Source organism: Anolis sagrei, chromosome 1 (genome assembly GCF_037176765.1).
Source record: "Anolis sagrei isolate rAnoSag1 chromosome 1, rAnoSag1.mat, whole genome shotgun sequence".
Lineage (NCBI taxonomy): Eukaryota > Metazoa > Chordata > Lepidosauria > Squamata > Dactyloidae > Anolis > Anolis sagrei.
In genome coordinates, this window is record NC_090021.1 from 45553903 (window position 1) to 45579277 (window position 25375).

General features: G+C 41.1%; 1 protein-coding gene across 5 annotated transcripts in view; it reads right to left on the minus strand.

The window, feature by feature from the left end:
* The window catches only part of DAAM2 (dishevelled associated activator of morphogenesis 2), a 246966-nt gene that overhangs the window by 187542 nt on the left and 34049 nt on the right, over window positions 1-25375 (minus strand). For 2 of the 5 annotated variants that reach the window (XM_060754096.2, XM_060754093.2), the window contains exon 1: window positions 16532-16781. The exons of the other annotated variants lie outside the window; for them this stretch is intronic. The gene's annotated coding sequence lies outside the window, so the exon portion shown is untranslated. Of the gene's footprint in view, window positions 1-16531; window positions 16782-25375 lie in introns of those variants that run through there. 5 annotated transcript variants of the gene reach the window in all.

The window sequence follows — 25375 nt, forward strand, 5'->3', positions numbered from 1 at the left end:
TAACTTTTCTTGTTAAAATAATTTTCTAAAAGTTTATTGGAAAAGTCTTCATCTGCTGATTAAAAAACTGAGCAAAGAATAATCCATCCTAATCTTTTTAGGGACAGTATTCAAAACTCTGGGAGGAGTCATAAAGAAGGCCATCCCTCTTGTTCCCAACAGAAATGTCTGTGAAGGTGACAGGATAGAAAGGGCTTTTCCTGAAGATCTTAGAGTCTACAGCAGACCTGTGGGGATGTGGTGGTGCAATGGGCTATACCCTTGTACTGCTGAACTGCTGAACTGAAGGTTGGTAGTTCAAATCCGCAAAATAGAATGAGCTCCCATCTGTCAGCTCCAGCTCCTGCCAACCTAGCAGTTCGAAAACATGCAAATGTGAGTAAATAAATAGGTACCGCTTCGGCGGGAAAATGCAAAGAGACGCTCCAAGTAATCTTGCCAGCCACACAACCAGGAAGTGACAACACAGGCTCCTCGGCTTGAAAATGGAGAAAAGCACCTCTCCAGAGCCAGAGATGAGCACCGCCTCCAGAAACCAGAAATGAAAGGAGAAGCCTCTGCCTTTGTTTGTATTTTTTTGTCTCATGTTTGTAAGGCATTGAATGTTTGCCTATATATGTAAATGCTGTAATCCACTCTGAGTGCCCAAGGGGAGAACAGTGGAATATAAATAAAGTGTATTTATTTATTTATTTATTCATATGGGAATATAAGATCCAATGCGACCAGAATCTGTTACATTACTGTAACTCAAACCAAGTTTTGCCATTAGACCAATGTTCATTATAGCGCAACAGTTTTCTAGCATACCAGGGCTATAGGTTGTATTCTTTCTGACAATGATTAAGGAAGAGAGCTTTTGAGAATTTTAAATAGTACTTTCACTATCTAGATAAGTGTACACTGCCTCCTCCTTCTCCTCATTATGCTAGTTCCAATTCCCTATTGAGTTCCAATAGAATGCAGGATTGCAAGTTATTTTTCTCACTCAAGGATATTCATATAGGCAAACCCATGGACTTATTACCCCCTGTCTTTCAACACATTTTGAAAGCATTGGTATGCTAATGAAAATCAGCTCTGCCTCTTTCTTTTACCACGTCTAGACAGAACAAGTTTCCCATCCTAGCTGAAAGCAACAGGACGGCTCTGAACAGATGGGCTTATGCTCTATCAAATAAATAGGAACAGGGTCATTTGGAAATCAGGGTGACAGAAGAGGGGAGAGGAACTAGGCAAAAATAAGCCTTGATTCAGTGGTGGCTCTTGGATTGGGGAAGGGGCGTTTTGCTACATTTGTCAGTGTATGTGAAACAGAACTGCTAAAAGGCACTGTTCATGTGGGGAACCCCCCTGTAGAACTCACTGCCCCTGGCAAGTAACCATGCTTGCTACTTAGTCTCTGGTCCTCATCCTTACTGGGCTTAGAAAGCCTTATTGTAATTCTTAAACATACACCACAACTGGAAATATATGCAAGAAGGAAGAAAACACAAAGCATCCTCCTTCTGAAACACAGATTTTCTCAGTATAGATTCAGACATCTTGAAACATCACTTAAAATTTCCAGTTCATGAAAGAGACTACAGACTGGGTTAATTACACATTTTCAGATGTTGGTACAGGTTTACAAACTCTATAGTTTATACGCAAGACAAACACATGGTTGTCAATGAGCACTGCTGCTCTGCATCCAAAGTGACAGAGATTTTGTTATGTGTTGCACTACCCACTGGAGTAGCAATTGTGAAGCAAGAGTTTTCCACTTGCCTGGCATTCGGTAAGAAGATATATTGTTTTACTTCTGTCCAGAGTCAAATCTGAGCTAGCATATAATTTAATGAAAGGAAAGATCATACCAGGCAAAGTCAGGCTTAACGGGTGGGGAAGGAATGAAGAGAGCTTCACTAAAGTTCAAGTTTACCCTCGTCCTTCTGTTTCAGAGCATGAAGAAACAAAAGCCTTTAGCCACAGGAGGCAAAAGGCCAAAAACTACAAAGGAATAAAGATATATCAGAGGAAAGAAAACTTGCAGAAGCCCAGTTAACTTTGCCTAGCTTGAAATGCTGTTCCCATACTTCTCTGGATTCCCTTGTGCTCTTGCTTATTTCTTGCAAAATTGGAAGTTTTTCATGGATTTAAATGCAGTGAGAAAAAGCTCAATTTATTCATGAACAGTGAATACTGTGTCCAGAAAGCCTTATTTGGTCCCATTCTATGCTACCTTTGAGAAGTAGCCAGGGGAAATGTATACCTCTATTAAGACAGCCCCTAAGAATAGTAAGGCCAGAAAAGCCAAAGGCTGCAGATTTGCCTGGATCCTGTCCTCTGTACAGAACCCGACATTTCTTGCACCCAAAAACTAACTCCGGAGCACTGTCACTCAGGCTGAAGTGCAATACAGAAAATGTTAAGAGAATTATATAATGCAACCTGGGATTTTTTCTTCTTCAGCGTAAAACATTGCTTAGAGAACAACTTTAAATGCTAAATATTAGCTTCATGATTTTGTATATATGTGTCATATTTCAACACATGGCAACCCCATAAATTTCATAGCATTGTACGTATGCATACACCCCTTTGTGAGAGAAACAGATGACGGGTCTTAGGCAAGGAATCCCATTGCCTTCATCTGAATCACACCCTAGAGCTCCCAGTGTTCATTATCTAATCAGATCTAACTTTGCTTGCTTTCCAAGATTAGATGAAATCTAATAGCTTCAGGTTGCATATTTTATTTATTTATTTAAAACATTTATATTCCACCCTTCTCACTCTGAAGGGGACTCAAGGCAGAGCACAACATATATATGGCAAACATTCAATGCCGGAACATACAATAAACTATAAACATACATAAACATCAAAACCAGTCATTTCCACTTTTTTGTTGTTATTCATTCATTCAGTCGTTTCCAACTTTTTGTGACCTCATGGACCAGCCCATGCCAGAGATCCCTGTTGGACGTTACCACCCCCAGCTCCTTCAAGGTCAATCCAGTCACTTCAAGGATGCCATCCATCCATCTTGCCCTTGGTTGGCCCCTCTTCCTTTTTCCTTCCATTTTCCCCAGCAAAATTGTCTTCTCTAAGCTTTCCTGTCTCCTTGTTATGTGGCCAAAGTACTTCATCTTTGCCTCTACTATCCTTCCCTCCAATGAGCAGTCGGGCTTTATTTCCTGACGAATGGACTGGTTGGATCTTCTGGCGGTCCAAGGCACTCTCAGAACTTTCCTCCAATACCACTTTTAAAATAAATTATTTAAGCCATCTCACATCAGCAGAGTAAAATTCTTATTGCATATAGGCCCCTTCCACACAGCTGTATAAAATTCACATTGAACTGGATTATATAGCAGTGTGGACTCAGATAACCCAGTCCAAAGCAGATATTGTGGATTATCTAACTTGATATTCTAGGTTGTATAGCTGTGTGAAAGAGTCCTTAGTTCCAGGATTACATACCATGAACATAGTCAAATGCCTGACCTGTTTAAAAAGCCTGAGGATAAAGTGGTTTGAAGTCCTAACTAAAATTTATTCAAGAACCTCAGATGCTCTTCACCTAGACAAACTTTCTTCGCAGGATTAATAATTGGAAACAAGGTCTAAATGTTATTTGTTATTATATGGAAACTAGGACACATGTGGCCAAGCAGCATCAGAGTGCAGTCCAAGTAGCATAAGTTATCAACAAAGAAGAATATCCAAACTAAGAGTTGCTGCAGCAGTTTGTTTTTGCCTAAGCCTACTGGGAAGAGCAAGATTCCACCACTCCTCTGATTAAGTAACTAAATGTGAACTACATTTGCATTTGAATTCAAGTTGTAACAACTGATAATAAAGGTGGAGGACAGAGAAGCAGAGACATTTTCTAAGCAGCTCAAAAAGTAGGTCTGTCCCTAACAAATGGAGAAAGTTGGAGGCTAGGGTAGTTTTGTTTCCTTGAGATTTCAGGTAAAATTATATAGCTGAGCGGTAGAGCAAATGCTCTGCCAACGGAATGTTGATTCTTACACAGCATCTCCAAGCAAGGATAGGGAATAACTTCAATTCAAAGCTTCAGAGGGCAACTATTGTGTTACAAGAGGGTCTTGCATAGGACAGAAGGCCAGCTTTCCTAAGCTTTGCTTGACAGAAAAATGACTTTAAAAATAAGTAAGCACATTCCACAAAAAACTAAACAGGGCAGAAGAAAGGAATTCTGGACTGGATATAGTAAGCTTGATTACAATATATTTTGACACCACTGAAGAAAAAATAACAGCAGCTGGACAATTTAGCTAACCCTAGAAGAAGATATGTTTCTTATTTTAGTATTCAGTGACAGAAACAGGAAGTACATAATTAGAATACCACAAACATCTCATTTTTTGGCAATTTAATAGCTTGCATGTGCCTACATTTTGACAAAGAGGCAACAGATACTGGGAAAAGCAAGATTATCTCTAAGGAAGTTCTGTAATATCAAATTATTCATTAGATTCAATTCACAGGTAGAGAGCAGGTCTTACCTAAGGGAACGATGAAACACTCAATGGAATGTGGCCCTGCAAGTGACGCCTATGAATTTATAGATTCAAATTAGCAAAGAAGTCCTCTCCACATTACAGGAAGCTTGCAAAATTCCCACATGTAATTCAGTTCAGTGTATGACTTGCATGGTAAACTGTCTCAGATTCAGTCCTCAGCATCATCAGTTGGAAAAGATGGCTTCCTAAAATCTTGTAGAGATACTTCCAGTTAAGTGTAAATAGTACTGCAGATATGGGCCAGCGCTGTCAGTATAAATCAGGTTCCTCCTTTATTTGATAATTGTAGTGTGCCAAGAATGCCTACACTCTAAGTAGTCTAGAGCTTTGTAATACTGTTTGGAATTTGCAGAAGACACTTTTTTTTCATCCTCTGTTCTTATTCACTTTGCTCTAGAACAGACATAGGGTACCAACAAGAGGATCTTAATGTTTACAGTGAGTAAGAACTATGGCAACAGCCTAATAGAGAGTGAGAGATGTACAAAGTGTAGTCCTCCGGATATGTTTAAATGCATCTTCCAGCAACACTAGCCACTGTAGTCACTGGTAAGGAATTTTTGAGCATACAGTCAAACAATATTTAGAGGCCCACTCATTGCAATATAACAACAAAAACAAGTTAGAACCTTAAGATAGGGTTAAGCCCATCTTTCATTAATGTTCCTCTCTCTCTCCCATCTGCTCCCTGTCACTGGCCAAATGCCCTCCCTCTCTAGCATTCTATCCTAGACATTATACTGAGTTTCCAGTCGCCCTGCCCCTTGATCCCATTCAAGTTCCCCCACACATTCACTACACATTATTACTACTGTGGTCCTCAATATCTGTTGGAGTTTGCTTCCAGGACCTCCAATCAATGTCAACCTCTATGGGTTGCTCAAGTCCTGTTATATCCAAAATAGTATAGTGATGTCCTTTATAAACTGAGAAAGTCAAGGTTTGCTTTGGGGTTTTTTTTTTCCTGGAGGGATTTTTTTTTCAACCTGCAGATGGTAGATATCCTTGGAAAGAGAGGGCTGACTGCATATGAAGAGAAGGAGAAACACATTTTTAAAAGAAAAATCGCAACAGTGGGAATTTGACAGCCTTAATGCTTACTTCAAGGATGCTAGAAGAAGTTACAGAAGGAAACAAGTACCGTATATACTCGAGTATAAGCCAACCTGAATATAAGCCGAGGCACCTAATTTTACCACAAAAAAACTGAGAAAGCATATTGACTTGAGTATAAGCTGATGGTGGGATTGCAGCAACTACTGGTAAATTCCAAAAACAAAAATAGATACCAATAAAATTATATTAACTGAGGCATCAGTAGGTTAAATGTTTTTGAATATTTACATAAAACTGTATTTTAAGATAAGACTGTCCAAATGATTAAAGCATTACTCTAACTTTCTTCAATGTAAATGTGCTTACTTATCCTTCAAATAATAATAGAGTAAAATAATAAATGTAATAATAATAAGTAAAATAATAATAATAGCAACAATAATAGTAAAATAATAAATAACTGACTTGAGCATAAGCTGAGGGAGGATTTTTCAGCCTAAAAGGGGGCTGAAAAACATGACTTATTCTCGAGTATATACAGTAAATCAAATCTCTCTTTGTTTTCTAGCTTTTTCTTTTTATCTTCTCCAAAGGACCTTTTCAACAGTTGGGTTCATTTGTTCTCAGACACAAAGCTGATTCCTAGAACTATCTTGGATCAAGCACAACAAATCAGCATTTCCAGAAAGCAGGAGAACAAAGGTTCAATAAACTAAGTTTGCATGAAACCACCTACACATTTCAGCAGTACCACCAGATTTCTGAATCATAAGCACAACTTATGAAAATGTACTTTCAGCTAACCAAGGACAAAGCATATTCCATGTCAAAGGGGAAAGCTAAAGCACTTGACATGTTCAGTAATATATACAAATCTGGGAAAGAAGTCAGGGTTTTAAATTTATTGCTGTCTTTGCATATGAAACTATGAGACAGAAGCAGTTTTAGACATGCTTAATTTCATGGATGCAATGTGAGAACCAAGAAGAAAGTCCATCCTCATTTGTCAATCACTTTTTCAAACTCATCTTGTAATGAAAATTTGGCACAACCAATCAGATTCAGGCTCATTTTACTGCTCTTATCAGGTTGCTACAAAAATGTTTTGCTTCTTTACTAGCAGGTCAAATTTATCCTTTTAAATGTTTCCATCAAAAACTCACTTGGAGGCTAAGAGTTTCCAGTTCATGCTCTTTGGGCACTTTTTAAGCTTTAGTCAAACACACTTTAAAACCTGGGGGAGAATAACTCATTCTCCTCTTCTGCTCAGTTCTGCAACAAGGCTCTGGCAACGGATTCCCACTGAGGAAGGGCAACCAGCACAGCTTTGAAGCAATATGCACAGTATTTGTAAAACTATCTCTATCAGGGATTCAGAGGTTTATTGTTTTTAATTAACTGAAAATGATAACACAAGAGCATTTCCATTTGGTAGACCATTCCAGCTTCATCAACTACTGGAAATATTCCACTCCAGGAACTTGAAGTTACCATGCTTTCAGCAGATTTCAAAATAAACACAGCAATATGATCGCACTGCGCAGTAGCCAGATCTAGGTAAAGTTACCAGCCACAGAGCTATATACACTTCGGCACACCCGCTGAATTTTGCTACATGGCACCCACACTGTATATTTGTGAAGCCACAAAACGTCAGGTTCAAGTCATGCATTTGACACCAAAAGAGCAAACCATCAAAACAGGGAGTTTCTTCCAGTTTGTCCTTAGCCCACCTTCCTCTACATGGATATTGCATTAGGCACAAATAATTATAGCACACAAGATCATTCAAGGATTGGACAACCTTCCAACCACCTACACCTCTCAAGCCTGCCAAAGACCAAAATGTGAGAACCCAGAGGGAAAGGCTAGGAAGAAGGGGAATGATGCATGATGAATGCTTCTGGATGGAATTTCATTTCCTATAAGCTCCCCTTTACAAGTCAGCAGTTCTGCTATAGCTACCTTAAATAATAATAAACAGGCCGTCAAGGTTGTAAGGTAAGTCTGAGTTTAAAAAATATCAGAACTTCTCCTCCCAATGGGAGGAGGCCAAAGAATATATTAGTGGAGTTGTCCTAAATGGACCAGTAGAATTTACAGAAGATGCGGAAGCACAAGGACTGGGCTGTGGCGCAGCTAGTTAGTAGCCAGCTGCATTAAATCATTACTGACCAAGAGGTCATGAGTTCAAAGCCAGCCCAGGCCATCTTCCCGACCATTAATAGTCTAGCTTGCTGGTGACTTATGCACCAGCAAGCTAGACAGTTGCATCTGTCAAGTAGGAAATTTAGGTACCGCTTTATGCGGGGACGCTAATTTCACTAATTTACGATGCCATAAAACCTTCCAGCAGCATGCAGAAGAATGAGGAAGTACTCCATCAAAGGACTCGGCATCACAAGTGGACAATGAAGCAGCAGCTCCCCCTGTGGCCGGAATCGAACCTCATGAAGCTGGAAAAGCTGGAATATTAAATGCCTCTGTGTCTGTCTATATTTGTTGTATATCTAAATGGCATTGAGTCCCCTGTGAGGTGAGAAGGGTGGAATATAAATAAGGGAGGGGACAAAGAAAACTAAAATGGAATAGTGGAAAATAAGGACAAGCAAGTCAAAATACTATCAGAAATGTGTATACAATCAGCCCTCCATATCTATGGATTCTGCATCCATAACATGGAAACATTTCTTTTAAAAAAATCCAAATGTAAAGCTTGATTTTGCCGTTTTATGCAAGAGTTACTATCCCATTGCATATAATGGCCCTTGAGCATCCACTGGTTTTTGTGACCAGAGAAGTTCTTGGAACAAAACCAGTGAATACAAAAGGCTCGCTATATTCGTTAAGACTGGTTGTTTACAGAAGCAAGAAAATGGATCATACTTGATATATTGTTCAAATTCCTGGAATCAGTAAACAAGCTTAATAAGTAGTAATTGAAAATGTGTGCTTTGCTCCTTTAGATTTCGAGCCTGCCTTTTAATTGAACTCTCATGGTGAGGAAGTTCTCCTTTCCCAAGCTAGAGTTTGATGCAAGAGAATTGGTTAGCTTGCACGTAATGCAAAACAATTTAGTGTTACCTGAAAATGAGCTTGGACACACCTATGACTTACATGTACCCCTCCTCCTCTTGTATAACTGTCTGGAGGAGTTGGAGACAATCAACCTCCATTTCAGATTAATAAACTACATTTTTCCCAGTCTCAAGAAATTATGGTTTGATGAAATGAGTAAGCTTCAAACCATAATTTAAGATGTATCCTGTTTCAACTAACTGTACTTATTCTTAACCAGTATGGATGTAACACGAAACCATCTAAACAAACAAATCTGGAGACAATGCTCTCATTTTAGAATCTGTATATCTTTTTTTAAAAAATCAGATGACATTTTACCCATCGCATGATGTTTCAGTCTTTTCCTTCTCATTTTCTGTAATTTTCCAAAACATTTTGTTCTCACACCAAAGGCAAGTTTGTTTTTACAGATACATTTGAATTGTCATAAAGTAGAATCATCAAATCATAGACTTAGAAGAAACTTGGTGGGCCATTCAACCCAACCCCCTGCCAAGAAGCAGGAAAATCACATTCAAAGCACCCCCAACAGATGGCCATTCAGCCTCTGTTTAAAAGCCTCCAAAGAAGGAGCCTCCACCACACTCCGGGGCAGAGAGTTCCACAACTGAACAGCTCTCACAGTTAGGAAGTTTTTCCTAATGTTCAGGTGGAATCTCCTTTCTTGTTGTTTGAAGCCATTGCTCCACATCCTAGTCTCCAGGGCAGCAGAAAACAAGCTTGCTCCCTCCTCCCTATGACTTACACTTACATATTTATACATTGTCATCATGTCTCCTCTCAGCCTTCTCTTCTACAGGCTAAACACGCCCAGCTCTTTAAGCTGCTCCTCATAGGGCTTGTTCTCCAGACCCTTGTCATTTTAGTCCCCCTCCTCAGGACACATTCCAGCTTGTCAACATCTCCCAAACTGCGGTGTCCAGAATTGGACACAGTGTGATTCCAGTTGTGGTCTGACCAAGCTAGAATAAAGGGGTAGGTAGCATGACTTCCCTGGATCGAGACACTAGACTCCTACTGATGCAGGCCAAAATCCCATTGGCTTTTTTTAGCGGCCACATCACATTGTTACTCATGTTTAACTTATTGTCCATGAGGACACACGAGTAGGTGTGTCCAGTATTTCCCTATTTACAGGATAACCTCTTTACTATATTCATTTCACGCCCCATCCCCCCTTTTAATGTTTAGATTTTGAAAAACTCTTCTAGAGTCATAACAATGAACCAATAGACTTGTGCTAAGAAAGGCCATCCTCATCCCCATGCAAAGTTAATTTCAACCTGAGTTGAAATGGTAAGATTGGGAAGGAGGGGATGCTTCCATGTTGATAATAGCTCTAGCTGTTGTATTTGCCCAGAGCATATAGTTGAAAATTCAGTTGGGTTTACTTTTTACAATAACTTACTTAAACTATTTTCCCATGAATTAAATGGAAGAAACTCAATGGCAAAAATTTATTGTGGGAAGAAGGCAAACTATGTTTCACCTTTCCTGCCATAAATTTCATTTTAACATAACCAGTTAGTATTTCACAATAGTGCTTTCAGAAGCTCTCAGGGTTGTTTTCAACTTTATTTTGCCTGCCCAGTCCTGAGAAATGAGTACGGAACAATTGGAGAGGAGAGGGTTCTAGATGCACACATATTTATAATGTCTGAAAGGTCTGGGTAGGTCTGAAATAACACATATTCTCAAATTTCTACTAACAGGATGTGTGTGTTTAAATTTTTCCATCAGCTTGAACAAAACAGCTACCAACTATAACACTAGCTTGAAAAGTCTTCAATGGATGGTAAATGCCAGGGTTCTGAATGAACATATTTCATAACATGTTCTCATCTGTTACGACTAGAAGTAAGCTCCTGAAATTGTCAGCAGTGAGTCAGTAAATCTTCTCCCAACTTAGTAACGTTCAAGCAACAGGGTTTAGCAATGGAGAGGGATAACTGTACAGATTCAGAATGAGTCAGTTTAGTGTAATGGTTAGTGTCAAACCGACCAGGCTTCCAATCTTCTCTCAGTCATAAAACCTCAGTGGGTGACCTTAGGCAAGTTACAGTCTTTCATCCTAAGAGGATGGCAATGGTAAACTTCTGAACAAATCTTGCCAAGAAAACCATTCAATGGGGTTACCATAAAGTCAGTCAGAAGGCACAGAACTTCAGACCTGTATGAAAAGATTTCCTTGTTTGCTACTGGTGGAAGCAATTTACTAAGGTTTCTTTTATCTCGGGACTCCAGTTGATTTATGTCTATTTAAGCAGATATGGATTCTAGTCCTCAATAGCATCCACACATGTGTGCATCATCAGTACAAAGGTAGGGCTGTTGGTCATGAATATTACTGAGCCTGCTTTGAAGGAAAATAAGTCCCAAAAGACTCTTGTCTAATTTTTTCAAAATTGGTGCAAAAGGAAGGAACACAAACCTCAATTTGTCTCTCCCCTTCCAATATTTCTCTGTCTTTTGCTCCTGACCATATTTGGTACAAAGCAACAGAGATCAGAGAAGAGCAAATGCTTCAGAACTATGAATTTTTCTTAACTGCACTGAAAAATGTCTAAGGGAGATTTGGCACTCAGATCCAATAATATCAAGTGAAATGGAACATTGGTTTAAGAACACAAGACTTGTATTTGCTATACTCAGGAGATGCATCTTAACCTTCCCACTCCCAAAGAAGAAGTTGTCAACAAGCCATCCCAGTGGCCAGAAATAACAATAGGATAGATTTTTTGTTAATTGTAATTCTAGCCCTTTGTTAGGGTTAATTAATAGTCTATGGTTATAGTGAATACCCAGAACAGTAATGAAGAAGATGTCCACAGGCTCAGAGAAACTCCAAGGGGAGGATCCTAGGGAGAGCAGAACTCTCAAGAAACTTCCAGGATGCTTCTCTGTGCTCACTAGCCACATAAGGCCATGGCTTTGGAATGGGAATGGAATGGAGTACTTCCTTGGAACAGATGTGACAGGATGGCAATCACGAAACCAAAGAAACACTCAACAGCTCCACTTGGCATGCCATGAATCTACATATTACATGCTAGTGAACAATGTTTTCAGTTCTTTCCTTCAAGAGCCAGCATGGGGAGGTGGTTAAGTGCTGGACTTCAGACTCCAGGAGATCAAGGATGGAACACCTATCTCAGCCATGGAAACCTACAAAATTGGCATGAGCCAAGTCACACTCTCCTAGACTTGGAGGAATGAAATGGCAAACCTCCCCTGAATAATACCTGCCAAGGAAATCCCACAATCTGTTTGTTTGATTATCAAATCAAGCATAACTCAAAGGCATATACAACAAGGGGATTCTTCTTCACGCTACAATGGAAGTCAACCACTTGGAAAAACTAAGGTGCCTCCTGGGAATGTTTTTGTCCCTCTCTTATTAAGTCCAAAAACAATTGAATGCATGGTCTCATTACCTCTGCAATACATTATTGGGTCAAAATAAAAATGTAAGATGGGCCTTCAGTATCTGTGGAGGTTTAAATCCTGGGCACCTCTCCCCTGCCCCATAAATACCACAAAAACCATTGACACTCAAGTCCCATTATATACAATAGCAGAGTAAAAGAATATTATTAATATAAAATGTCAATATAAATTTTGCTTTCAGGATTCTCTCTCTCTCTCTATGTATATAAGGTAAAGGTTTCCCCTTGATGTTAAGTCTAGTTCTGTCTGACTCTGGAGGGTGATGCTCATCTCCATTTCTAAGCCGAAGAGCCAACGTTTTCCATAGACACCTCCAAGGTCATGTGGACTGCATAGAGCGCTGTTACCTTCCCCCCACAGCAGTACCTATTGATCTACTCACATTTGCATGTTTTCAAACTGCTAGGTTGACAGAAGCTGGGCCTAAAAGTGAGAGCTCACTCCACTCTCCAGATTAGAACTGCCAATCTTTTAGTCAGCAAGTTCAGCAGCTCAGTGGTTTAACCTGCTGTGACACTGGGGCTCAATATATATGCACAAGTCATGGGTGATTGAATCCTTGGATACAAAGAACTGACTGTACTGTACAGTTAGCCCTCTGTATTTGCAGTTTTGACTTTTGCAGATTTGATTATTAGTGGATTTAATTACAAGTGTTTTCTCTAGGAATCTCTAGGTCCTCCAGTGTTAGTCTATGGCTAACTTCCTACAGTATTCCGTATAGAGCAGGCATGGGCAAACTTTGGCCCTCCAGGTGTTTTGGACTTCAACTCCCGCAATTCCTAACAGCCTCTGGCTCTTTCCTTTTCCCCTTCAGCCACTTAAGAGGCTGAGGGGGGAAAGGAAGGGGGTTGCAGCTATTAGGAATTGTAGGAATTGAACTCTAAAACACCTGGAGGGCCAAAGTTTGCCCATGCCTGGAATAGAGTCAAGCTGAAAGACCTGGAAATTCTTATAGTAGTGTTTTGTTGGGTAAAAAAAATAGCAATGTATTGATTTGCCATTTTTCAATTTGTGTGGGTGTTGTGCCCCTAACCCCAGTGAATGTAAAGGGCTGACTGTCCAACCAAGGTGACTCCTTGATCTTCCTAGCAAAGCAGCAGAGTGACCAGCATCAGATCATTTCCCCTGCCTCAGTTCTTCTTCCTTGTCAACAACCCATGCCAAGACACATTTCTGCGTCCCTAAGAGAAAGTGCTTCCTGCTTTTCTCTCAGTGTTCTTGAAATGCTGCTGCCACAACTATCAAAAGAATGAATTTAATTCTTAATGGTATTCCTTGTAGTAACCTATGGATGCAAGGGCTGGACCATAAGGAAGGCTAAGCGAAGTAAGATAAACGCTTTTGAACTGTGGTATTGGAGGAAAATCCTGAGAGTGCCTTGGACCACAAGAAGACCAAACCAGTCCATACTCTAGGAAATAAAGCCCGACTGCTCATTGGAGGGAAGGATATTAGAAGCAAAGATGAAGTACTTTGACCACACAATGAGGAGACAGGAAAGCTTGGAGAAGATAATGATGCTGGGGGAAATGGAAGGAAAAAGGAAGAGGGGTTGACCAAGGGCAAGATGGATAGATGGTATCCTTGAAGTGACTGGCTTGACCTTGAAGGAGACAGGAGTGGCCATGTCTGACAGTGAGTTTCGGTGTGGGCTGGTCCATGAGGTCACAAAGAGTCAGAAGCAACTGAACGAATAAACAACAAAGAATCCTTAATGCTATTATCAGCATTGGATTGACCAGTCAGAACATCATGTGATGGAACTACTCTAAGCCATGAATGAGTTTCTGTTCTCCCATGGTGCTGCACTGCAGAGATCATGCAAAGGATGCCTTTGACTAATGATAGAATGAATGCACTTCAAGACCACTTTAATTGAAATAGCATATTGCTATGGAATCAAGGAACTTGTAATCCAGTGAAGCATCAGAACTCTCAGGACCCTTTCAGACAGGCCCTATAACCCAGGATCTGATCCCAGGTTTTCTGCTTTAAACGGGATTATGTGAGTCCACACTGCCAGATAATCTGGGATAAACAGAAAACCTGAGATCAGATCCTGGGATATAGGGCCTGCCTAGAAGGGGCCTTAGACAGAGAAGGCTAAAGACCTTATAAAACTACAGCTCCCAGGATTCCATAGCACTGGGCCACAGCAACTCAGTTGTGGCTTCTCAGCCATGGAATCCTCCCTAGTGACATTAGATCAGCCCTCTCCCTTCTAGCCTTCAGAAGGAAAGTAAAAACTTGGCTTTGGGATCAGGCCTTCGGAGAATAGTGCAGTACAATTAACAGATCTGGGATATATGGAATGACTATGGTATGGCTTGGACTATGACTATGGATGAATATGGAATGTAATTTTTTTAATTTTTTAATTTTTTAAATTTAATTTAATTTAATTTTTTTGGAATTGTATTTGTTCCAAGGAATGGGCCCCCTGGTGGTGCAGCAGGTTAAACCACTGAGCTGCTGAACCTGCTGACCAAAAAGTTGGTGGTTCAAATCCAGGGAGTGAGGTGAGCTCCAGCTGTTAGGTCCAGCTTCTGCCAACCTAGCAGTTTGAAAACATGCAAATCTGAGTAGATCAGTAGGTACTGCTTCTGCGGGAAGGTAACAGCGCTCCATGCATTCATGCTGGCCACGTCACCTTGGAGGTGTCTATGGACAGCATCGGCTCTTCAGCTTAGAAATGGACATGAGTACCACTTCTCAGAGTTGGACACAACTAGACTTAATGTCAGGGAAAACCTTTACCTTTACTTAAGGCAGTGGTTCTCAACCTTCCTAATGCCACGACCCCTTAATACAGTTCCAAATGTTGTGGTGACCCCCAACCATGACATTATTTTCGTTGCTACTTCATAACTGTAATTTTGCTACTGTTATGAATCGTAATGTAAATATCTGATATGCAGGATGCTTTTTCATTCACTTGACCAAATTTGGCACAAATACTCAATATGCCCAAATTTGAATATTAGTAGGGTTGGGGGGGGGGAGTTGTAGTTGCTGGGGAGTTGTAGTTGCTGGGATTTATAGTTCAGCTACAATCAAAGAGCATTCTGAACTCCACCAATGATGGAATTGAACCAAACTTGGCACACAGAACTCCCCTGACCAACAGAAATACTGGAAGGTTTTGGTGGGCACTGACCTGGAGTTTTGGAGTTGTAGTTAATCTACATTGAGGGAGCACTGTGGACCCAAACAATGATAGATCTGGACCACAGTTGGCACGAATACTCAATATGCCTAAATGTGAACACTGGTGGAGTTTGGGGAAAATAGACCTTGGCATTTGGGAATCGTAGTTGCTGGGATTTATAGTTCACCTACAATCAAGGATGATTCTGAACCGCACCAATGATAGTATTGCGCCAAACTTCCCACACAGAACTACCATGACCAACAGAAAATACTGTGTTTTCTGATGGTCTTTGGTGACCCCTCTGACATCCCCAGGGGCCGCGACCCCCAGGTTGAGAAACGCTGAGAAGGCATTGAATAATTTGCCTCTATGTAAGCCTTTACTGAAGGCACTGAATAATTGCCTCTATGTAAACCGCTTTGAGTCCCCTTTGGGGTAGAGAAAGGCGGGGTATAGATAGAGTAAATAAACGGAAGGAGTGTCAAACTGCATTCATGCCACAGTGTGGAATGGATGCACCCTAAGAACTTGACCAACTTTCCCTGCCTTTTTCAGAGCAGATGAAACTCGGACGTCTCAGCGGCGCCCTCTGTCTGCCGCAGGCGGGAACTGCACCCAGGTATTCCTCGCTCTGTGTTCTTCCAAATCACAGGGAGGCAAATCGCCTTTGGTAATTGAGCCTGCGACGGAGTCTCACCTTCAGCTTCATCGAAAAGCTTATCTGGGCCGCCCAGGGGACATTTCCGGCTCTTTCCGAGAAGCACACCACAGAGTGACAGCGCCATCCAAGAAGTAAAAATAAAGCCAATCGCCTGGGGAGGGGAGGGAGAGCCCTGCAGGCATGCCTTTCTAGACTGGGCACAACCCGATGCAGTGCAGGAGAGACTAGTAAATAAATAGGCATACGTAGAGGATAGTCTGAATTAAAGGAGGAGAGGAAGAAGAGGAGGAGGAGGAAGGGAGGCTGGGCTGCATGGCCGGTGGGTAGACCAATCCTACGACTCTTATCAATACTAATAAGGCAATCAGGGCAAGCAATGCTGATCCTGCTCTCCATTCTGCGGCAGACAAGGGAGGGCTGGTAGAGGAATCTGAGTCCTTCCACGCTTCCCTCCAGCCCTTTTCCTAAGGGGAGAAAAGTAACTTCTGCAAAATGAGGTGGACCAAGGGCTTCCCGGAGGAGCCCTCCCCACCCCACGTCCCATCCCCGGAGAGGGCACCAAAGCAGCGAAGCAGGGGAGACCTGGGAAGGACTTACCCGGCCGGGGCTCTAGCTCCCTCTTGGCTTTCCCCAGCAGCGGGGCGCAGGGCTTGGGAAAGGCCGTCCCATGATAGGCAGAACAGTCCGAAGCTGACCTCCACGCGGGACGTGGGCGGGGGATGGACACAAGAGGGAGGCGCTGGCGTGGCTTCTCCCCTTCGCGTCTCTTCCCTTCGGCGTGGGCTCGGCCACTGGGTCTGTCCCTGCGCCAGGCAGCAGCCGCTGCTTGAGGAGCCCGGGCGGGCGGGCGGGCGAGCGGGCAGGGCTGCGCTCTCTTAAAGGGACACCGGCCCCAGCCCCGCCCGCCCACAGGCACCCCGCTCTGGGCGCATCTGCATCGCAGAATGGACGCGGCTCGCCCCACAACCCTCCAACGGCCGCGGCTACGAAGCTACAACTCCCAGCATTCTGGAAACATGGAGCCCTGGCAATTCAAGGGGCATTGAGCCCCCGGTGACTCAGTGGGTTAAACCCCTTTGCTGGCAGAACTGAACACCAACAGGTCGCAGGTTCGAGAGCGGGGATGAGCTCCCTCTATCAGCTCCAGCTCCTCATGCAGAGACATGAGAGAAGCCTCCCACAAGCATGGTAACACATCAAAACATCCCCTCGGCACCGTCCCTGCAGACGGCCAATTCTCTCACACCAGAAGCGAGTTGCAGTTTCTCAAAGTCGCTCCTGGCACGACCAAAATAATAATAATAATTCAAAGGGCTGTCAAACTGCATTCGTTCCACAGGAAGGAAGTACCCATTGCATTATGTGACACAGACATGGGCAAACTTTGCCCTTCCAGGTCTTTTGGACTTCAACTCCCACAATTCCTAAGGCTGATAATTCCTAACAGCAGATTTGAATATTAGTGGATTTAATTACAGGTGTTTTCTATAAGAATCTTTAGGTCCTCCAGTGTTACTCTATGGTCAACTTCCTATACTGGGCTGTATAGAGCAGGAATTGGCAAACTTGGGCTGTCTGAGCATTTTGGACTTCAACTCCCATAATTCCTAACAGCCGATAATTCCTAACAGCAGATTTGATTATTACTGGATTTAATTACAGGTGTTTCCTCTAGGAATCTTTAGGTCCTCCAGGGTTAGTCTATAGCAATGGTTCTCAACCTGGGGTCCACAAATGTTTTGGCCTACAAATCCCAGAAATCCCAGCCAATTTAACAGCTGTTAGGATTCCTGGGAGTTGAAGGCCAAAAACATCTGGTGACCCCAGGTTGAAAACCACTGGTCTATAGTCAACTTCCTATAGTGGACTGTATAGAGCAGGAATGGACAAACTTGGGTCATCCAGGTGTTTTGGACTTCAACTCCCATAATTCTTAACCATCGATAATTCCTAACAGCAGATTATTAGTGAATTTAATTACAGGTGTTTTCTATAGGAATCTTTACGTCCTCCAGTGTTAGTCTATGATCAACTTTCTACAGTGGACTGTATAGAGCAGGAATGGACAAACTTGGGCCATCCAGGTGTTTTGGACTTCAACTCCCATAATTCTAACCCGCGATAATTCATAACAGCAGATTTGATTATTCGTGATTACAGGTGTTTTTTCTAGGAATCTTTAGGTCCTCCAGTGTTAGTCTATGGTCAACTTTGTACAATGGACTGTACAGAGTAGGAATTGGCAAACTTGGGTCATCTGGATGTTTTGGACTTCAGCTCCCACAATTCCTAACAGCCTCAGGTCCTTTGTTTCTCCCCTCAGCTGCTTAAGCGAGGAAGGGGCCTGAGGCTGTTAGGAATGGTGTAAATTGAAGTCCAAAACACCTGGATGGCCCAAGCTTGCCCAGGCCTGATGTGACACAATTTTTGTTCCTGGGTTCTTAATGTCATTTCCTATTTGGGTGTATCATGAAACGTTGGAAATCACAACCTTCTTCAAGCCTTCTCTAGTAATGTGTCTCTAGGATCCTGTTGCTTACTGTTTGTAGGTATGTTCTGGTATGCAGATTCCTTTACTCTTTGGTTTCTGAGAAGTTATAGAAGGGGCTGCACACCACATGCTCTTTCTGCTCTCTCTCTTTTTATTATTATGTGACCTGTTGATAGCTGTTTTCTATAAGAGAGATGCTCTGGCCAGATGGCATGGAGAATTACCTTAAACAAATTTGAAAATAGACTGATAAGTTTTGTACCTGTGCATACCACGGTGGGGGCCGTGGTTGCCGCAATGGTGCAATGGGTTAAACCATTGTGCTGCTGAACTGCTGACCTGAAGGTGAGCTCCTGCTGTTAGCCCTAGCTTCCTCCAATGTAGCAGTTCAAAAAGATGCAAATGTGGGTAGATCAAAAGGCAAACATTGATTGCTCCATGCAATAACACTGGTCATATGCCCAGGAGGTGTCTTATGGGGGAGTATATATTTTTGGGGCATTGAAAAACACTTCTAAAGCTCTGCTGATTTATGCACTGGCATAGCTCTGTTTTCAGACCTCACAACCTCTGAGGATACCTGCTATAGATGCAGACGAAACATCAGGAGAGAATGCTTCTGGAACATGGCTATACAGCCCGGAAAACACACAATAACCCAGATAAGAGATAACAGATTATTCAACCTAACAACTGGAACCATTGCCCTGCAAAATTATATTTGGTTGCATACCACAAGAGAAGATTCTACTCTAAAGGGTCATGCTTTTCTTAAAAGTTATGATCTCCAGAAGGAGCTTTTCCAAAAAGGTTATAAATGCCATTTTCCAAAATAAAAACATGGAAAGGGTTTATTACACTTCAAAAACTGTGTTTTTGTGGCATATTTTGATATAGTCTTTCAATGAATATCTCATAAGAGTCTGAAGTAATTCAACACAGTTTGTGGCAGCTACAAAAATGAAGTTTCTCTAGTATAACAACTACATTCTAAGTAAGTACCACACAATTAAACAAGAAATAACACTTTCAAATGAGGAACAGAAAAAAATCAAATTTTGTTACATAGTGTAGTCTGTGGCTTGCTGGGGTATTGGCCACCCAACTAAGGTATCCCTGCCATTGCCCAGTGGACCTGCAATCTGGTTCCTGGGTCTCTCCCAGTAGGGCCAATTGATGCTTCCTCCAAACTCAAGCTATCAGCTTTATGGGACCAGGAGACAAAGGGGCCCACCCACAATTATAAGATATACGATGTTTAAAAAATAAAAAGGTCAAATTATTGGAATACTAAATTTTAATACTCTAATAATATTGGAAATTCTATTCTATTTTCAAGCTACCAAGAGGTCATTAACATGTTAAAAGTGTTGTCTAATGCCCTGCTTCTTGAACTGTGAGTCCTGACCCAAATCGGGTCCTCTTAGCTCAATGCTGGGGTCCCCACTTTTTTTTTCTAAACTTCACCGGTGCCAAATTTGGTCCAGTAAATGAAAATAATGTAAATATTAGATATTTACATTACAATTAATAACAGTGGCAAAATTACAGTTATGAAGTAGCAACAAAAATAATTTTATGGTTGGGGATCAGCACAACATGAGGAACTATATTAAGGGACCACAGCATTAGGAAGGTTGAGAACCACTGGCCTAGATCCTGATTTCTTCTACTCAAATGTTCCTGTTTTAATCTCTTTCATGTTTCTGTAAAAAAAAAAAAGCATTTTACTTTAAAAAACAAACAAACAAAGATTTTAAAGTTAGCCTACCCTAAAAGTTTAGGCTGCTCCCTGCTGGAGAACTCCAACTACACCATTTTTAAAACATTATTCAGCTTTTTCACATTTCCCTCCTTTTTTGTGATATGAAAAAAGACAGACATGAAAGGCCTACAAATGGACTCTATAAACCCATCAAATTATCAATGAGGCAGCACAATTGCTTAATAAAAGCCTTGTCTGAAAGCATCCTTAGAGCATAATTCAGCAACTTCAAAATAAAACAAATTCTAAAAATAGTGTTAATGAAACCAGATCTAGGGCTCTTCCTTAAACCCTCAGCCCGAGGGTTTAGGAAGAGAAGGAAAGCTCTGGATCCAACCAGAGATACAATTTGTTCAATGTTCTGGTCTTATAGTAGTTAAATAGTTGTGAAATAGGATAGGAGTGCCATAGCACACGACCCAAGATATGTCCAGAGGATTATCAAGAGATCCCATATCATTGTATCTTAGAGCTGAAAGCAGCCACCAAGGGTCAGCTAGTTCAACCTCCTGACATACAGAAATGTGCAGCTATAGCACTCTGAAGGGAGTGCCTCAAACCTCTATGCCAAAGAAGAAGATGCCATCCTTAAGGCAATCTTTTCCAATGTCAAACAGTTATTAGAGTAAAGTGTTCCTCCTGAGGCTTAGATCTCTTTTGATGCATGTTTTCATCTGTGGAGCAGCAGGAAACAAGCCTGTATCTTTTGCATTTTTGCTATTATGTCACATTTCAATCTCCTCTTCTTCAAGAAGGTCCCCTAAGTTGTTCCTCATAAGGGGAACATAAGAGATGCTTGTTTGTAAAGCCATTGTCCTACCAACCCTGTTATATGCCTGCAAAACATGGACTGTCTATAGACATCACACTCAACTCCTGGAACAATTCCATCAGCAATGTCTCCGAAAAATCCTGCAAATCTCTTGGGAAGAGAGGTGGAGAAATGTCAGCATTCTGGAAGAAGCAAAGATCACCAGCATTGAAGCGATGCTTCTACACCATCAACTCCACTGGACTGGCCATGTCTGAATGCTCCATCACCATCTCTCAAAGCAGTTACAATCCTCCCAACTCAAGAACATAAAACAGAATGTTGGTGGACAGGTAAAGAGATTTAAAGATGGGCTTAAAGCTAATCTTAGAAAACTATGGCATAGACACTGAGAACTGGAAAATCCTGGCCCTTGAGTGCTTTAACTGAAGGTCAGCTGTGACCAGCAGTGCTGCAGAATTCAAAAAGGAAGACGAAAGGGAGAAACATGCCAAAAGGAAGGCACATCATGCCAACCCTGACCGGGACCACCTTCCACCTGGAAATCAATGTCTTCACTGTGGAAGAACATGCAGATGAAGAATAGGGCTCCATAGAAACCTACATATCCACCACCAAGATACCACACTTGGAAAGTGATCATACTTTGACAACAAGGGATTGCCTAAGTAAATAAGTCCTCATAAGACTTGATTCCCAGATGTCTGAGCTTTTTTTTAGAAGTATTCTCTACACATTCCAGTTTGCCAATATCCTCCCTGAATTGTGATATTCAGGGAGGACAACTGGACAAAGTATTCAATTTCAAGTCTGACTAAAACAAATCAGAGTAGAACAACTGTTTCACTTGATCTGCACACTGTGATCTGAATGATGCAATTTTTTGACCACCGCATCTCACTCCTCATTCATATTCAACTTGTAGACTATTAAGAGCCTCAGATCCTTTGGCATATACTACTTTGAAGCCAGGTGTCACCCATCCTATGTTGGTGCATTTCATTTATCTTGCCTAGATGAAGTACTTTGCATTTATTCCTGTTGAAATTTATTTTGTTTTGTCTCAGCTCTGCAATCTGTTAAGATCGTTTTGAATTCTTTCTCTTTGAGTTATCCTCCATCTCCTGTAATTTGGTGTCAGCTACAAATCAGACAAGCATGCTTTTCCAGCTCTGAAGTCCCCAAATTCATTCCATGCCATTTTTTACAGCAAAACAGAATGTTTTTGTAGGAAACCTCCTTGCAAAGTGTTCAGCAGCAGACATGTGGATATTGGAAGCTGAACCTAGTTAGTCATGAACAATTTTCTTCTCACCTTATGCAACTTTAGCAGGCAAAGAGCTGAAGGAGTGGAAATACAAGCTGTTTGAGGTATGAGAAAAGTTATGGGGATGGTAAACTTTATATCTCTCAATGTCTCAAAAGAAATAGACAGGCTTTTAAACTCTTTTTGAAGAAAAGAAAGAATGAATCTTCTCACTCAGTAGCAGGAGACACCTCTTTTATTGCAGACCAAAAGGAAACAAGTCAGCAGACTGGAACTAATGTGAGGTAAGTGGTCAAAGCCACTGGTCTTTATGGATGCCCAACTAACCACAGGAAAGGTACATCTTGGCAAAGCAAGCACCAGTCGTAATATGGTATTGGTTTTTGTACACAACCACAGTAATCCAGGAGCATACTTTTGAGCTTCCTGATGGGTTTTCAACAATGCAGCAAGAACCTTGTATTGCATATTATTTATTTATTTTTCCAAGTGGCAAAGCTCCTTAGAAGACACATCAGCATTATCATCATCATCAACAACAAGCTGCCATTTTGAATGGGAGAGTTGGGCTTTATCTGAATTCAAATAGTAGCTCTTTGGCAAGACAAATTGCTAACGAGGCTAGTATAGGGTATTTTAGTTTATAACTAGATCCGGAATGGGAATTACTGTATGTGGTTCTCCAACTCCTAGCAGCCCTGGCTAATGGTGAGGAATGCTGGGAGCTGTAGTCTTATATCAGATGGGTGAACTCATACTCTAGACATTTAGCTGAAGAAAGCCCTAAGAAGCCACAGCTATTAATGCATTACTCCACATATATTTACAAGCTGCTTAACTGTACTCAGATTTGCACAGCCATACGCTGCTCATAGAATTAAGTACTTACATATGTCTTTGAAGCACCAGGCATTAGAAGAATTAAAGAATGCACAATTCGTTTTTTCTTTTTTTAAAAAAAAAAGTCCTAATGCTGTACTGTATACATAAACAAAACCTACATTTCATAGTCTCTTACACAGATCAGTTGTGATTCCTACTCTCTGAAATCTAAACATTTAGAGTTTGTCAAATATTATAATAGTTTATTTGAAAGCCAAGTCTCATTACTTTAAAAGAGCACAATTAATGTATGTGAAGAGTGAAGCAAAGTAAAGATCCTGCTGGATATTCTTGTCTCCAACAGCAAGAGCCGTTGGGATGGGAGAATCCTAAGAGGGAGAACATTTCTAAAACTCTGATTATGCCATAAAAGGGAATTGTTTTTCTATGCCGAGTGTTCTGCAAATGCTTCTGTATCAGCCTTGCTAATCAAAATTGTTTGTTAGATCAGTTGTCAAAACAAAGGAATGTGAGTATTGTTAAGCAGAGGACAAAGGTGCCGATTGTGAATGGACTGTGGGGTTTCTGTGCCAGGCTGCCAGTTGCCTCTGACAAAGAAGTTAAACACCATGTTGTATGGAAGGGATGGAGCAATGAGGTATGGCCAGCTTTACAGGCAGGAGGCTTATGAGTTTCTTACATTGGACCCACTGTGGTTATTTATGTCTTCTGCTTAATCTTTGCCTAGGACTAACCAGGGGAGGGGGAATAGGACTCTAATATCATTGTTGACATAAATAGTGTTGCAATCCATAACTAAAACAATTATGATTAGTAGTAGTAGGAGTAGAAGCACCCCACTTTTCCTCTCAAAAAAAGAGACTCAAAGCAGCTTAGAGTACAATCAGTTCAATACAATTAATATACAAACATTAAAATAGAATTAAATGGTATTAAAATAAGCAGTTAAAATCAATTTTAAAACTTATTTATAGCCTAAAACCACAGCATGACCTGACTTGATCTTAAAACTCCTTTCTTTAAAAGCCTGCCTGAATAAAATGGTATAAAATGTGCCTTGAGCATCCATGGCTTTTGGTATCTATGGGGGTCTTGTAACCAACCTCCAGATAATACCAGAGGGCCACTGTAAAGACATGCAAAAGCTGGATGGAGTAAGAACACTTAATCTGGCTACTATAGTGTGGTTGCCAGCAAAGATTTTGCTTCATCTGGAACATAATTAAAGCATAGACTATTAAATCACAGATGCTAACAAATTCCATTAAAGCAATATCCTGAGTTAACCCTGCCCCTCATCCCCATTTAACCATTTAGTGAGGTCTCACTAAATTCTAAGAAATCCAGACTATAAAGAGCAGGAATCCTATTGCGAAAGAGCTGTGGGGTTCCAGAGCCTTCACTAGAGCCTCGAACTCAAAGAACTGTGCACTCTAGAATTTAGCTGAAAGATTAAACATGGAGCTATACAACCCAGCCCTTTTGTAACACCAACCTGTACATCAAAGTTTGTTGCTCCAGATTTTGTTGAACTACAACTCTAATCATGTCTGAACACTGACCCGGCTAAGTGGAACTGATGGCAGATGAAGCCCAACAATATGTGCACTCAACAGCAGCTAATAACATCAAGATCAGTAGAGTATTGAATCCAGTCTGGGTTTTAGTCTGATCTTGAAAGGCACAATCAGCTGTGTTCAGTATTTTGGGGAAATGGTTCAGCAATTCTTTAAAAATTTGGAGCAAAACATAGTGACTGCTCCCTTTGCATGTAAGCCATAACCATATTTACTCTTTTCGACTTACAGAGTCTCATCTTCAAATCAGGCCATCTATGGTGGTTTTCCTGTTAGGGAGGGGAGAAGTAAAATACTCTATGGAATTGCTGTGCGAGGTGCATTTATAGGGCTAAATCTGAAATGCTAATGCGAAACCACAAGTTGCAAATTATCATAGACTGATGATGGGGAAAAAAATGAACACTGGAGATATCGAAAAGGGTATTACGTTGGCTCTGCCACAGTCTATGACACTAACAGATAATATGGGATGGGGTAGAACTCATTAGACACACTGAAATACACTTTGTATGGGATAGAAGCATGCAGTGGAAATAGGGAAGAAATTGCAATTCTTTGCCTAATGGTCTTCATCCGTCTGTTTGTTCATTTGTTTAGTATGGGTTCAACAGATGTGAAAGAGCAGAGGCATTGAACAAATCTGCTAAATGACATAACACTTACTATATTCTACTCAGAGTTTCTTATTGCAATAGTTAGCACACATCTGTTTAGTACAATCAA